This window comes from Chanos chanos, chromosome 2 (assembly GCF_902362185.1).
Source record: "Chanos chanos chromosome 2, fChaCha1.1, whole genome shotgun sequence".
Classification (NCBI taxonomy): Eukaryota; Metazoa; Chordata; class Actinopteri; order Gonorynchiformes; family Chanidae; genus Chanos; species Chanos chanos.
Window position 1 is genome coordinate 25,042,955 of NC_044496.1, and position 14,631 is coordinate 25,057,585.

Here is a 14,631-nt window from a genome sequence, read left to right on the forward strand (position 1 = left end):
GCAAAAATTACCAAATGGTAAAGAAGGCTAACGCTTGCAGTTTTGGGTTCTGGTATGTCTGGAACGATTGAGGAAAGTGGTGCTGTTCTAAGAAGAGCCCAACAGAGAGTACACTTTCATCAGCAGGGAAAGAAATTTGGTGTGACCTATGGCATGCTGTTACAATAGTCTTACCTGCTTAGCTTCACTGTGCTGTGACTACACATCTACAAAAAAGAGGATGCAACTAATTGGTGTGCCCAAGGGATATGCTGTATCTCTTCAAATTCTGCCCACTCCCTTGTTTGTACCCTTCCCTCTGGGAAACATTTAAAGTCTGTCAGGCAGAATACCCCACTGATTCATATCGGCACTTCTCCTGGTACTGGAATGAAGCAGTTTCTCAGTAGCTCTGTTCTCAAACGCACACCATTTAGACATTCAATTCAATTCAATTTCATTTCAGTTCAAAAAACTTTATTGTCTATCACAAAATGATAGAAAATTGGGTTAGGGGCTCACAGACAACATAAAAACATACACCACTGAGAGACTCGCATAAAATGACATTGAAACACAAAGAAATCCATAAATAAATAAATAAAAGCATGTGTGCAAAACTACATTAAAAGGTATTGACCGTCTGTTGGTCTGGATGTTGCTCAGGGGCTCACAAACAACATAAAAACATACAGCAATGAAAGACTCACATAAAAGTACATTAAAACAAATGATTCCATAAATAAATAAATAAGGACATGTGTGTAAAGCTGCATTAAAATGTAGTGACAGTCTGTTTGGCCTTGTTTAAAATGGATATCACAGTAGGAATGAAAGAGTTTTTGTTGGTTCTCTTTTTGGCCAGAGGTACTCTGAAGCATCTGCCTGATGGGAGTAACTGAAAGGAATGGTGAAAGGGGTGTGAAGGGTCCTTAGTGATAGAGCCTGCCTTTCTTTTCACTGCATAATTGTAAAGGTCTGAGAGTTGGGTCTGAGTTGGGAGGGTGATTTGGTTGCATATTTGATGATTCTTGTGAATTTCTTCTTGTTTTCCTCTGTGAAGAAGTCGTGCCAGGATGAAATGTTGAATGGACTGATTCGATGAGTGACCAGTATACTTCTGTTAAGATGTCCTGTCAGACATTAAAAACTTTCAGCCTCCTCAGGAGAAACATGTGCTGTTGGGTGCTATATTCATGAATTAGGTATATTTATCAAAACATTTTTTAAATCAGTGTAACAATAATCAATGTAACAGTAGCTACTTTAGTATGTATATTATCTTGTTGCTCTATGTAATGTTTTACTGTATGTAAATACATAATGTCTTCTTCTGAGGAGTTCTACAACAAAATTCTAGCTATTTTTGTTTATATGGTATTGAAGAATTTGGAATAACTTGTCATACATGATATGACTTAGTGAGCTGGTATGAGAGTTTGGTCATGCAGTCAGCAGATGCATTGTCAGAGTGGGTTGACCTTGGTCTGATTCAGAACAGTGATAGGATCCTCTTCAGTGTACTTTAGCTTGTAAACCATTGTCATTGCTCTAGAGAATGAAAATAAAACAGATCAATAGTTAAAAAAAGTGGTTCGTAAAATAGATAAGTGACAAATTTAGTTGCATGGCAACTTTACACAACATTTTTGCTCCAAATCAATGCTTTGTGTTATGTGATTTCACACCTGGAAAAGTCTCAAACTGACTAGAGGACACATGTTGAATGAATCTAAAAACCTGAGTTTGTAGATTTTGTGAGACACATCAAGGAACATACCACAGACATCTTTGAGGTGAGTAACAAGGGTCATTAGATTAACTTAGCATGGGAACCCAAACACTTTGCAGACAAGCGGAAAAACACTTGCCAGGGAAACTAAATGTTTAGTGATAAAATGTAAAAGGAATGTATAAGACTCAGCCCTATCTCATCCACCAAACCACTGTAAGGACTCCAAAAATGTTATCATACTGCCTATGCAGGTAAAAGCTTGTTTGTAAACCTGGACTTGACATTTTCTGTCCACAAGTAGGCTGGAATTTAGACACTGGTGCCTCCAAGTTTTATGACTTTCCTATTAGCATTACTTTTTTAACTTTTATAATGACCAACCAGTTTCACATGAATCACGAGTGTGTTCATGTTTCCAGGGAAACTGACAACAGGCATAAGTCATTTGGTGTCTCAGTGCTGTGGATCACAAGCCTATGATCCACTGAACCAGATCTGCTGTGGATCTGTTGTGTTCAACCGGACCCTCACTGATACTGCATGCTGTGGGAAGAGTGAGTGAGACATCAGGTCACTTATTAATGTCTTTTCCATATAAAGTGCTTCGGACACAGTAGAAATATCTCTCTGATACATGTGTTTTCTTTCACCGAAGTTTTTTAATGTCTTGAATTATCTAACTTGTTCAACATCCCGACCTGATTGTCTTTACTTAGGTTTAAAATGGTAGAATTCTTTGGTGTCTAGCAGAGATGTATGTGATCCCTTATCTTTAAAACCTGATGTCACATAAAGAGTTCGGTGAAAGAACGTTTTACTTTGTAAGGCTTTTCGCCAAGGTTTCTTTTTTAAAACTTGCACAGAATAATCTTCAAGTTTCACTCTGACACACAGATATATATAATAAGACGACTCAGCTATGTTGTGGGGGCCAAAAAATCCTCCGGAGGCCGTCAGAACATTACCTCTGTTGTGGAAATGACACTTTCAACAATCTGACCCACTGCTGCTGTGACGCTGCCCCAGACAGGCTCCGTGTGGTGTCTCGCCAGGGTGACGTCTGTTGTCAAGGTTTGTATGCTGTATGCTGTCAGTGCTGTAACTACAGCCTAGTCTTTGTCTTAGTCATAGTCAGGCTTCTAGTATTTCACGCAGGGTTATTATGATTCCATTGTTGGCATACAGTTTAAAAAAGAGAATCCGGATCCGCTCAAAGCCAAAACGTCAGCCCACAAAAGGAACAAATCATTAACATCACAGTTTTAATGAACAAAAAAATGCAAAACATGGTAGTACTGAATATAACGACAGTTATAACAACTATTAAGAGTAGAATTATTATGACACCTCTTTTTATTAGCACCATTACGTTTTTAACTGTTTATCATTGTCAGGGTTCCTGCGTGACCTGCTCTCTATTGTGCCCCTGCTGGTCAGGTCTGGTGACAGCTGTCATTTGTTTTTGGTTTTGTCATGTGCTTTTGTTTATTTTGGTCTTCCATGTGCCCTGGCCCCGCCCCTCACTTATTGTGCTCACCTGTGTCTCGTTGAAGTAGTATTAGTCTGTCTATTTAAACCCTGCCTGTTCTACCCTTTGTTGGTCAGTTCGTGTTGTCAGGGAAAACAGGGGACTCAGTTGCAGACTCACTGATGAATAAATAAAATGTTTATTGTGCCAGGCAGAAGTCTTTCAATACACTAGGCAGAAAGCGGAATCCAAAAAACAAGCAGAGGTCGTACCACAGAGCAGTCAGAGGGAGGCAAACAATCCAAAACGGCAGGCAAAGGCAAAATCCAGAGACAGGCAAATGTTCAAAAGCAGGTACAGGGCAAGGCAGGCAGGCAGGCAGAAGAGGCAAAATCCAACAGGCAAAAAGTCAAAAAACAGGCAGAGGTCAAGAACAGAAGACAATCAGGATAACAAAAGGCTAGGACGACACACTGTGGAAGGCGGTACGAACTGACAAACAAAGGGTAGAACAGGCAGGGTTTAAATAGACAGACTAATACTACTTCAACGAGACACAGGTGAGCACAATAAGTGAGGGGCGGGGCCAGGGCACATGGAAGACCAAAATAAACAAAAGCACATGACAAAACCAAAAACAAATGACAGCTGTCACCAGACCTGACCAGCAGGGGCACAATAGAGAGCAGGTCACGCAGGAACCCTGACAATCATGACCAACAAGATATGCGTTAATGTGTTCAGGAAAGCTGACAACAGGCATAAGTCATTTGGTGTCTCCGAGCTGTGGATCAAAAGCCTATGATCCACTGAACCAGATCTGCTGTGGATCTGTTGTGTTCAACCGGACCCTCACTGATACTGCATGCTGTGGGAAGAGTGAGTGAGACATCAGGTCACTTATTAATGTCTTTTCCATATAAAGTGCTTCGGACACAGTAGAAATATCTCTCTGATACATGTGTTTTCTTTCACCGAAGTTTTTTAATGTCTTGAATTATCTAACTTGTTCAACATCCCGACCTGGTTGTCTTTACTTAGGTTTAAAATGGTAGAATTCTTTGGTGTCTAGCAGAGATGTATGTGATCCCTTATCTTTAAAACCTGATGTCACATAAAGAGTTCGGTGAAAGAACGTTTTACTTTGTAAGGCTTTTCGCCAAGGTTTCTTTTTTAAAACTTGCACAGAATAATCTTCAAGTTTCACTCTGACACACAGATATATATAATAAGACGACTCAGCTATGTTGTGGGGGCCAAAAAATCCTCCGGAGGCCGTCAGAACATTACCTCTGTTGTGGAAATGACACTTTCAACAATCTGACCCACTGCTGCTGTGACGCTGCCCCAGACAGGCTCCGTGTGGTGTCTCGCCAGGGTGACGTCTGTTGTCAAGGTTTGTATGCTGTATGCTGTCAGTGCTGTAACTACAGCCTAGTCTTTGTCTTAGTCATAGTCAGGCTTCTAGTATTTCACGCAGGGTTATTATGATTCCATTGTTGGCATACAGTTTAAAAAAGAGAATCCGGATCCGCTCAAAGCCAAAACGTCAGCCCACAAAAGGAACAAATCATTAACGTCACAGTTTTAATGAACAAAAAAATGCAAAACATGGTAGTACTGAATATAACGACAGTTATAACAACTATTAAGAGTAGAATTATTATGACACCTCTTTTTATTAGCACCATTACGTTTTTAACTGTTTATCATGACCAACAAGATATGCTTTAATGTGTTCAGGAAAGCTGATGTCAGGCAGAAGTCATTAACGTCACAGTTTTATTAAACCAAAAATTTTTAAATGAGCACAAAGTTTTAATGAATAACAGAGATCATTGGTAAAGCCAAAATTTTCTCAAGTCAAGAAAAGGTTTTTGAACTTGTTAGTTCTTACATATGTAATGTCACCATAGCTTCAGTAGAAAGAACACTAGTGTTATCAAAGTGTCCATCAAAGAGTTCAAGTTCAGTGAATTACGGAATGTGAGAAATGTAGGGCGTGATGGTGAAAGCCAAAATAAAAGAAATATAATAAATAAAAAAAATAAACGGGAGATGTGATGTATATTGACAGCTGGTACTTTTGCAGTAATTAGACAAAAAGGCAGATGAAGGTAAAGTTATGTACATAAATGTAGAGATGTTTTCTGTTTCTTCAAAGTTTGTAGTATTTGTTTCAGATTCACCCAATTTTCGGAAGATGAAAAGGGAACTGGTAAGATCAAATAAATTAATAAATAATCCACATGCATATTGATTTTAAAAAGCATATCAAAGAAGCATTTAAGGAGGCCAAATTAGTCATGTTTGTATATTACCAAAAAGCATTGCTCATAACTCCTTTATAAAACTTCTGTACCATTTCTTAAATTATTTAGAATATTTTATGCACTTTAAACTTGTTTGAACAAACAGATTCTGTGTACCTCATTAACTTGAACATATGTTGATGTCATTTTTTTAGTCCACCAAGAGTATGGAGTCACCCATTCAAAACATGTGAGAGAAAATCTTGTTATTCTTTCAAAACTGTAATCTCTTCCACTGGATACACTGATTTTGTCAATGTGCAGCTACTGACAGGTGCGAGGAAAGAAACAACTCCTTTATTTACTGAAACGTACTCCATAGAGACCGGTGGGTGGGGAGGGCGTTTCATTCATTTCCCGACACGACCAGGGATGTACTCCAGAAAGCGGGTTTAGTGAAATTTAGAGTAAGTAGTAAACCTTCTAATAGAAGAGTCCTAAGCCTTCATTCTCCTAGCAAAACAAAGCCATAAGGCTCTTTTATTAGGAGGTTTACTTCTTGTTCTGAGTTAACTAAGAGCTTTCACTAAACTCGCTTTCGGGAATTCCCCTCAGGATAGTAAAACTGGATTCTACGTCTGTGTACGCATCTCTTCTCATACTTCTCCAGCCGTCATGCTTGTTGTGACTATGAACTGACGAAAACGACTGTCGTTAACTGAACCATTGGCCAAATGCTCTTTACAAGTCAGAAATCTGAGGTATTTTATACTGAATGCAGTAACTTACTATATTCACCCAGTGCAATGCAGTTATCGTTATAATATTACAAGTTAAATGTGGTCGTAAAATGAGCAACCGTTTGCACTAGAAATAGCTTACTGCTGCATCCATGTGAAAAAATAAAGAAATGAGTGCTGAACAGGAAGCTGAGAACACGGGAGAGGCGAGGTTTGTTTTTAAACAATGATGCTTGCAGGCGGCGTGAAAAAGTCGTTCGTCTAAACAACGTGTTTTCTGAAATTACACATTTACGCCTTGCTCTCCTGGTTATGACTCGCGTATGATAATTTCCCTTAAAATACAATAATTTTCAGCTTCTGATACGATACTTTAATATTTCTCATCCGGCAACGCTACTGTACATTAGAAGGGAGCTAGGTCACCACTGCAATGGTTAACTTCTTTCTCCGTCGTTTGGCATAATATTCTGAGAGCCAAAAGTCCCGCTTCTGGCGACAGGGCAGACTGGTTTTATATTATTCTTAACGAGTTCGCAGAAACCATAAAATGCAACAATATGTATGTGAAACTATATGTTCACAGTATTATGAACGATTTGTGGTTTATCTGGTAGCATAGTGTGACTGATTTTACTAATTGCATTAGTAATGTACAAAGTTAGAGGTGCACTATTTGATAGATTCCCCCGCTCCCCCAACCTCGGGCTTCCAGTGGGGAGCCCTGAGGTCAACCGAACCTCGCCCCCTTCTCCATCTCGTACTTCTGAGTGGGAGACCTCAGGCAGTAGCCTACCTAGCTTTCAAACTAGAATCAGGGCGTCCACTCCGACAAGGTTAAATGACCCACGCTGTGACATGATATCATTGACGTGACGTGCCGTCAGTGATAGAAAACCGATCGCGCTGTCACCATTCCGAATTTTTTTGTGCGGGCGCCCCGTGCCGCCCCTGGCAAGGTGCCGCCCTGTGGGACTGCCCATGTCGCCCATGCCTAAATCTGCCCCTGGATCACATACACGCTTCCTCACCCAACCAGATACATGACTCATAAATATCCTCTAAATATAATTATTAGAGGGAGAGAGAGAGAAAGAGAGAGAGAGAGGTTCTGATTCTGACGCACTTAAAATGAAATAGCCTAACCCTAGACTGCTTACAACTACTAAGTGTCACAAAATGATAAAAATTATCGTACATTATGGGACTTTTGGCATTATTGATCGTACAGAGGGCAAAATTTTCGCACAAATACGGTCATTATCGTATATCTGGCAACGCTGATGTACAGTCTCGTTGATTTCTCCCGGCATATCTTTCTGGGGGGTTGGGGTCACCCACCTTTCTTTAGCTGATCCTTATAAATTCTGGAAGAGAATAAGCAGAAACACTGGTGCTCATAGCCAGCCCAATCCATAATATTTTAGGATTGATGTTTGACTGCCAGTTATGATGTCACTCTGTACCAGCAGCCAGTCTTATGTCTAGATCGCAAGGTATGCAACGTGATAATGTTTAATAAGAAGAGCGAAGCGTTCACTGGCTGTGCGCAATGTAGTTCATTTGGGAAATTGGAATGATCAGCAGATATTACTCGATTGTAAAGCACAATTTCTTTGTAATTCCATCTAAAGTAGGATACCCTTGACGCTGAAAATACGTTCCTGTCCCACTGGTGCTTTGAAGGCCCCAGCTCTTTAGCTCCGGTGTCTGTGTTTTGACAGCTCTGATTGCATATAATTAGTTGCAATGAAGCAGACACTATGACAACTTGGTAACGCCACTGCCTTTATGCTTTCTGTTTCTGTCTCAAACTGAGGGAAAATGCATTTAGCTGCCAGAATTAAGAAAATTTTGCCTAGGAGAGGGTACCCCTGGACCCCCATACAGGTCTGGCTTCATCCCGTGTTCTTAACCCCCCCCCCCCAATCCCCACCCCCAACCCGTACCCCCACTTTGAAACTCATTCCGATGCCACTGGTCGGCACACCACCAAGGTGAATTGGTTTAGTCTTGACTCTAGGTCTGTTGGGGTTGGCTAATGTATTTGTTACTTCCTTTTGATATTTATGAGTCTTATTTTTGTATATGTTTTTATATTTATACAGTTTTAAATGTTATGATTATGTGTTGTTCCAAAAGTCTGAATAAAAATTAGATTTAGTGCAGAATGGTGCTTTTTTTTCTTTTGGGGGGGGTAGACACAATTTTTGTTGGGGGGGGGGCACTGAAGGGGGGTTCGCCCAGGGCGCCATACAAGTTAGAACCGCCACTGACGTGATCATGTGCACACTCTGGTTTTGCTGTTTATTTTTGTATACATTATATGAATGAATAATTGTGCATACATTATCTTTCTATGTGTTTTTTACTTTTACACAGTGAAACGCACAACTGTAATCAGGTCTCCCCCAGCAGTGACACCTGCTGCAAAGACCCAGTCTCAGGTATGAAACAAAACCACAGATATTTGCACTTAAGACACCAAATGAATCAACTGGACCAGTACGTTCACTGAGCTGAGTGCTCGAGGGAACCCTGCTACATGCTTACATTTACATTGTGTGGTCTTAAAAACCATGCAAACCGGTTCTATTGCTGCCATGCATAATTCTGTCAATACTTCCACGTATGTCAGAAGTATAAGATTACACTTGATTCTATTAAGTACAAGATTTTTAGTTCTCGTAGGGATTCTACAATATTACAATAGAATAGCGATACGTTAACATTATTACAAGAAACTAGAACAGCAGAAGATGTTGTTGCTGCACACCCCAAGGCCAGGACAGTACCACAGGCCTCGTTCCCTCTTTCTCTTCCTTCTCTTCCTCTCTTTGTCTGAACAGAGTGGATTATCCATCCTCTTTATTTGCAAAGTCCAACAAGAACAATGGCCAAATGACGAGATGTGCCTTAGTAATGTGCACATATGACTTGATGCTGAAGAGTCAGTTGTTTCGTATAGTGTCCGCTGAGTAGATGTCTTGCAAAACGTGTCTGTATGGTTGATGATTTCAGATAGAGGCTAGACATCAGTCCCTGCAAAGTCAAAAAAGTCAAAAAACAAGCAGGGTCCAATACACAGGAACAAGCCACTGTGGGCTGGGCAAAATCAGAACTCAGGCAACAGGCAAGGGTCAATACATAGGAATACAGAACGGGAAACAGGGGTACCAACAGGGAGCAGGGCTAATAGGGAGCAAGGTAAATTACACAAGAACAAGGACTATGCATAGCTCAGTACAAGCAGCAAGTGAAAGACTTCGCAAGGCACAGAGGAAAACACAGGAGGATATATACACAAAAACACAATTGTTACACACAACAGAGAGTACCCAGACACAGGACACTGACTATTAGCATTAGAATGAATGAGAAATTTATTGCAGGTTTCAAAAATGGATTTAATGGGGGAAGAGAGAAAGCAGAGCGAAGTTGGTAACTGGCGCTGTTGGTGAAGCAGGTGAATGCAGGCTGGGCAGAGAGTGTGGCAGAGTGAGTTTACGACTAGCAGGAAACAAGTGGTGGAGACTGGCAGGCGATAGAGAACAGTCCTGAGCGCAGAGAGAGAATAATTAGATCAGCAAATCATAAACACAAAACAGGCTTGAATACACAATTCAAATGGCAGAGGAACAAGCCCTACCATACAGGATGAAGCAATGACCTGGCAATGAGTGGCAGAAAACCCGGGGCAGATAAACTGTAGCCCTGATTGAGTTGATGGTGTGCATGCTGAACGGCAAGCTGGAGAGTGAGGGAAGCGCCACAGCCACACGCACACACACACACACACACACACACACAGACAACAGGGGGAGCGGAGGAGACACAAGGAGGAGGGAGACACTAGAAACATAGGGGAAAAACAGCGAACACAGCCAAGACCATGGCAACAATGGTGAAACAAACTGAAGCCAGGTGTAATAATTAGGTCAAGAGGTGATCCGATAGACAATCAGGTCAGCTCAGCTCTGACTGAGCAGAAAGTAGAGAGGTAGAGATGGAAGAATGACACATACATCTGCTACAGATGTAAATATTGGACAGGTTATTTGGTTTTCCTGTCTGGTATTTTCCTTTGGAAACTAGAGGCAAGCAGACATTGTAAAACAAAGGATTGTCTGTGCAGACCAAGCTCTACTTCTGAAAAGCATTAGGGTCAAAGCATTTGTTCCATTATTAAAGGTTTTAAAAGTTATAAAACATATACAAAAAAAGATAGTTGTCTTCTTCCTGTAGATATCACTGCATAATTAAAAAAAGCATAATTAATGCCTGTTCTTCTCTAAAACATTCCAGAAAGTACAATAAGTAAACCAGGACATGTACCATAGAAGCCGTATAAAATAATTTGTGTTTGGTTGCCTGAGTTAAATGGTGCAATTGTTGCTCTGAGTCAAATACTATGTAAATTCATCCTCTACTGATTGTATGGAAAAAACAGCATTTGAAAGTCACGGGTTAAACAATCCCAGACCAACACCCAAAAGGAAACTATGTAGACATGAAATGAATCGTGGAAGTTTCAGCATCTCCGCCTGTCTGTCTCACTGTTGCTCCTCTGAGACCATATTTATTCATACTTCAAATACCACACCATAAAAATGTCTAGAATTGCTAACAAAAAACGTTTGATGGAAAAATACTTTCCTGGAAAAGCACAGACCTAAAATACCGAGCCCTCTGCTTCTTTGCTCCTCAAGACACAATGATTAAAAGGTCATTAATATCCCTGTGGCCATTACTGTCAGCCAACAACACAAAACATACCACACTTAGACGCACTACAACCCCGCCATGATTTGGAGACATCAGTACAAGACTTTCCTCAAAAGGAGTGAAAATGTTTCTTACTTGTTGAGTCAGATAATTACAATGTATTCTGATGTTTGTAATTTTACAATTACAGTTACAATTTACAATTTGGCATTTAGCAGACTCTTTTAACCAAAGTGACTTACAATAAGTGCATCAATCAGATTACATTACCCCATAAGCGGAAGATCACAATGAGACTGTAGCTGAATTACCCTCAGTATCACGCGTCTTGAATTCTGTGACAATAAACAATAAATAAAGTACATTTATTTAGTATAGTTAGTACATTTTTTTCTTTTCTTTTCTTTTTTTAATATGACAAGAAAGGGAGGTTAGGCAGTGGGAGACAGGTGGGTTCTGAAAAGGTGGGTTTTCAGTTTCCTGCGGAAGATGGCAAGAGATTCCACAGACCTGACTGAGTGACTAAGGTCATTCCACCATCGTGGAACAATGGCAGAGAAGAGGCGTGGTCGAGAAGAACGGCTGCCAGGTTCCCGAAGTGAGGGGACCATCAGCTGACCAGAGGTGGTTGAGTGGAGAGCTCTGGCTGGCTGATGAGCTGATGAGTGCTGTAAGCCAGCACCAGTGTCTTGAACTGGATGCGGGCTGCTACCGGAAGCCAGTGGAGTGTAGTAGGAAGCGGAGTGACATGAGAGTGTTTTGGGAGGTTGAATACTCAGCATGCAGCAGCAGCATTCTCAACAAGCTGAAGTGGCCTGATAGTGCAGGCCAGTAAGCCAGCCAGTAAGGCGTTGCAGAAGTCGAGGCGGGAGATGATAAGTGCTTGGACCAATAGCTGGGTTGCTTGTTGCGTGAGGAAGGGGCGTATCCTCCTGATGTTGAATAGGGAGAATCTACAGGATCAGGTGACCGCCACGATGTGGCTTGAGAGGTTCAACTGGTTGTCCAGGGTCACGCCAAGGTTTTTGGCTGCTCTGGAAGGGGACACCACAGGACCCTCAATGGTGATCACAGCGTCGATCGTAGAGAAGCTCTTAGAAGGAAAACAGAGAAGCTCAGTTTTCTCCAGGTTGAGCTTAAGATGGTTAGCAGACATCCAGGAGGCAATGTTGGCTAAGCTGGCTGCAATGCGTGGCTGGACCTGAGAGTCGGAGGGCGAGAAGGAGAAGAACAGCTGTGTATCATCGGCGTAGCAGTGGTAAGAAAGACCATGGGCAGAGATAACTTGTCCGAGTTATCTAGTGTAAAGAGAGAAAAGGAGTGGACCAAGTACGGAACCTTGTGGGACCCCAGTCTGGAAAGGGCGGGGGGAGGAGACCGATTTCCTCCAAGAAACCTGGTAAGAACGGTCAGACAGGTAGGACTCGAATCCATTTGAGCGTGGATCCCGCAAAGCCCATCCCAGCAAGGGATGAGAGGAGAATCTGGTGGTTAATTTTTGCTAATGCTGCTCCTTTCTCGGCTACACTGATCTTATAAAAGGGGCTTATCTCAGACATGACATTCCAATGGGAAGTGATTGAAATGGAACATTTAAAGGAAAGTAATAAGTGTAAGTAATAACCACAAAATCACAAAAGTTTAAGTTTAAGTTTAAGAGTTTATTTGTCATATGTAGGTTAACACCGGGTCAACGGTACAATGAAATGTGTGAGACGAGAGAAACAGGTCATCTCAGCAATAAGAGCACAGTAGTCGTAAGAATAAAAGTACAGTAAGGGATTTAAATAAAGAGTAAGACACTAAGGAGCAGAACAGAGCAAAATAGGGGATTAAAAAAAACAGTAGGAGAATAAGGAGTTAACTAAGAAAAAAATAGAACATTTCTCTACATTCTCTACAGCAAGTGCAATACTTGCACAGACACAATACTTACGAATGGATGAATGGCAAATACAGCATAGTAAATACAATACAAAATACAAAAAAGTAAATACAGAATACGATTCTCTTTGTAAATCAGTGAAAAACCATTGACTAAAAAGCCCAAGTTTCTTCAAAACAGCATCAGTTGCCAGTCAAACAATTTGTTTTAATAACCATTTATTATAATATATATGAACTGGTATCAAAAGATATCGAAATATTGGTATTTATGGACTGGTTCTGGATCAAATGCAGTTAACATAGTTTGACAGTTCCTAAGGACTGATTCTTGATCACCACTCTGGAGTTGGTGTTGAACCATGGTGTTGATTTAGGAAAAGGAGACAGAAGGCACCAGCTCCAAACAACATTAAATATGTATGTCTTTAAGTTTGCATAACAGCATAAAAGAAGTGTGTGTGTGTAGGTGTGTATGTGTGCGCACGCATGCATCCTTTGTTAGGAAAATGTCTTTTCCTACACTAAAGAGTTATTCACAAGCTGCAGGGTAAAATTTCTGCTTTAGCAACAAGGAACTTGTGTAATGATAAGAACATATTCACAAGTTCTGGGATGTGGCATCTGACTACAACCAGCATTTCAGTGTCAAAGTCTTGTTCAAAATTACCTAACTGGTAAGACCCCTAATTATAAATAGCAAATGCAAAAGCAAATGACAATTGAACAGGTGTTAGGTAATAGATGGGGTGCATGGTATGCACAGTTGTAGTAAAGGTATCATTTAAGTGTGATTTTTTTACTGATATGTGGATAGGGTGTTGCCAGTCCCTGACTAAAGTTGGGAGCACATTCCAATCACTGCAGGGCAATGAGTCTTGTCCTTGCATCAGGGATCTTGGGTTTATAAGGGAAATCAGGTTTATTGTTTAATTTGGCCAGGGATAGTTTTTCTGGCACAATACCTTTGGTACCTCAGAATGCCGAGGTATTGTGTGAGAGAATTTGGGTTGGCCATATGGTAATGGTCCAGTAAGGAAGAAGTTGCAGTTGTCTGATCTGGAGATCACTAACACCAGTGCCAAGATGAGGAGCTAGGTGGCACAGGAAGTCACCAATGCGTTGATCTTGCGATGATGCAGAGGAACAAGCTGTATCATAATAACATTTTTCCTGTGGAAGTTTGCCTGGAGGCGCTAATAGGCTTTCATCAGTGGTGACAAACATGTCCTGCAGTGTTTTCTGCACAGGTAGATCAAGTTCAGTTTGTGACAGTTTTAGAATGAGGATCACCTTTACAGTTTGCTCAAGCAGAGGAGAAGACTTTCAGAGTCAGAGTTCAGTATTGAGTCAGATCACTAGGTACCATCACCCCCCTGGGCTGCTCTTGACCTCATCTGCTGCTCTGTATGAAACATGTATGTAAGCCAAGGAGTGGAGGCCACTGAGTGAGCTGGTTTGGAGAGGCCAGAGTTTTCCTTACAAACTGTAACCTGTTCAGGCTGTATGTGGTGGTGATTGAGTGTACTCTTCTCACCCTGAGCTTATGGGGGAGCCAAATAAGGTCTTCACTAATTCCTATGTTTAAAATTTGAAGCACTTTTAAGGGACGTTATCAGAAGACTTTAATGCTCTTACTTGAACTAAATATTTCTAGGTCTAGTCCTACTTTTTATTAGGTTTTACCTCCTTAAGGGGAATATCCCACTGTCTGAAAAACCTTGATTATTATCTCATGCTATCATCTGTCCACTACTAACGTAATATTGGTATGTTTATGAATAGAAAACTTATTTCCCTGATAAAACTCCTTAGAGTGCATGTTCACTGGCGCGAATCAAGCGAAGC